The sequence below is a fragment of the Azolla caroliniana genome, unplaced genomic scaffold (genome assembly GCF_043228905.1).
Source record: "Azolla caroliniana isolate FFs.n. ecotype wild unplaced genomic scaffold, voAzoCaro1.0.p SCAF_278, whole genome shotgun sequence".
Classification (NCBI taxonomy): domain Eukaryota; kingdom Viridiplantae; phylum Streptophyta; class Polypodiopsida; order Salviniales; family Salviniaceae; genus Azolla; species Azolla caroliniana.
In genome coordinates this window covers 37089-39506 of record NW_028230713.1, presented here as the reverse complement: position 1 = coordinate 39506, position 2418 = coordinate 37089, and the positions used below count along the sequence as shown (strand labels likewise).

General features: G+C 38.4%; 1 long non-coding RNA gene across 1 annotated transcript; it reads right to left on the bottom strand.

The window, feature by feature from the left end:
- Positions 1-1157: 1157 nt before the first annotated feature.
- LOC147848648 (uncharacterized) lies at positions 1158-1666 on the bottom strand. The gene is made up of 2 exons (XR_015531894.1): positions 1303-1666; positions 1158-1216 (listed from the first exon to the last, which is right to left on the bottom strand). It is a non-coding gene; the product is annotated as an uncharacterized LOC147848648 (long non-coding RNA).
- Positions 1667-2418: the final 752 nt, after the last annotated feature.

The following is a 2418-nucleotide window of genomic DNA, read 5'->3' as shown; positions in this document are numbered from 1 at the left end:
ATCCCCTCCTTTGGGAGCAGTCACATACAAGATGATATGTTGATTTGGTTCCATAGGTCAAATTTGAGCTCATCATGGATAATAAAATATCTATTCTCTCTCTCTCTCTCTCTCTCTCTCTCTCTCTGCATATATATAGCAACTTGAGCTCTCTACTCTTCTTTGCATATATATAGCAACTTGAGCTCTCTATTCTTCTTTGCATATGTAATCTCTTGTTTGGCCTTATAGGCCATTTTGGCCTCTTAAAAGACGTTAGAATATCTTTCTTTCTGTGCTACAAGTTAGCTATATATGGATCCATATCTTTTCTTCAATTTTTGACACAATCAGCTGCCATACCAAGTATCCAAATCATCTCTCTTCATAAGTCAACAAGTTCTCTCTGCATTAAATGCTATCACTTGCATTGATTCTACACAACTGGATTTTCACATCTTAAGTGTCAATCTCTTACCTGTGTTTCCAACATGTTAGCAAACGTGTATTCTCTCTTTTTAAACACTATCTTATACATATTTAGTATCTCTCTGTCAAATGACGTGTGTTACATAATAGCTACATATAGATCTAGATAATCTATCTCTATATCTATAGATGTTCTCTCTATATAAATATTATCTCATGTGTTAGTCCTACTCAATTGGGGTTCTACACATTGTGTTTATATGTCTCACACAAATGTTTTTCAAACAAAATTAAAATATTGACCAAATCTGTGAGGTGGAAATAGCATGTCTTGCGTTAATCCTGCTCAATTGGGGTTTAACATATTGTGTCTATCTCTCTCTCACAGATGCTTTTCTAACAAAATGATAACTTGAGCAAATGTGTCCGGGGGAATTACTAGGCCTTGTGACAGTTCTGCCCAGTCTGGGTTCTACATCTTCTGGATATCACTCTCACACATTTTTCCAAGAAAATGAACTATTAACCGACTCTGATTTCGGTTTTTTAGGGGATACTATATCTTATATTAGTTCTATGAATTGGGGGCTCAACATCTTCATTTTCAACATGATATATGTATGTATGTATATATATATATAGAGAGAGAGAGAGAGAGACTATGCCATCTCTCTATATACACACAATTTCTTGTGTTGTTACAACAAAAAATAAAATTGACCAACGAAAATTATGTGAGAATACCTTCCATCGGTTCAGCATCATTTACATCTGTAGCACGCGGAGCAACTAGCATCTCAGAATCAATCTGTAATGAAACAATGAGAACATGAGTGAGAGATCTGCAAAAGAAAGAAACAAAGATCAGAAAAATGTGACAAATCATAGACTCACATCGAGAGGGGGTGTAATTGTGGTAGCCATCAGAGAAGTCTCTGAGATGAAGAAGTGAAGCTAGGGATAGGGATAGTTTTATTGTTAGGATTAGGGTTTCGATTGCGAAAGGATCATTAACAGCTATGCCTTTCTTATTCAGGATGGAATAGGATTAGGGCTACTTCTCTGAGGTCCAGTGATTCCTGTGATTACGGCGGTGGTGGTGTTTCTTTCAATCATTTCTGGGGATTGGTTCAGTGGGAGGAGGGGCTGAAGAGCGAGAGCGATGGAGATGGCGATGGCGATGGCGATGGCGATGGCGAAGACCAGAAGCAGAAGCAGAAGCCGTTTTCGCTGTCTTGCAAAACGTGATAACGAAAACAGGAAAACCAAAAGATTAATAAACTAAATTAATTAAGTACATGATTAGTTAATTAAGTAAGTAATCTGGCTAATTAAAGGAGTGCAAATTAAACAGCCTCTCCTTTTTATGCATTTTTTCCCCCTAAATCTTTCATTAATTGGTCAACTAATCCATTATTAGTTGTTGATTATTTTCTCATTCCTCGGGGTAGGATTCGGTCTCCTCCATTGCGTGGGGCCTTCTGACCCAAATCCTCTATAATCTCCGTCATAATGGATTGCACGTAGTGTTATGTCACGGTGGGACAGTGGGACCCATACCACACCACCCACAACCCAGGTTGCGTGCTTGCTTATATGAGTTATGGCTTTCTCGTACGAGCCTTTGCATTGTATTAATTATTACCCCATCTCTATAATGTGGCAAATGGCATCATTGGAAAGTTGGACTTCAGACATCATCTCGAGATGTTGAATCGAACATGCCATGCATGGTTATTGAGAGCTCCTGGTAATTCAACCGCAAGAATCATTGATGCAACAACAACAACAACAAAAAGGTGCGTCAGCCAAAGAAGCAACAAACTCTTCGTGATGTGGTCCCCCTCAAAGAAGAAATGAAAATGTTTTTATGCATAATTGCACCCCCATAGAGGAGAATACCAATCGATTGCTTACACTAGAAAGCCGGCAATTTTTGGGAATAATCGACATTCCCGCACTTTTATCATTAGGCATTGTTGATGTGGCTCAAGACTCAATCCATGTTTC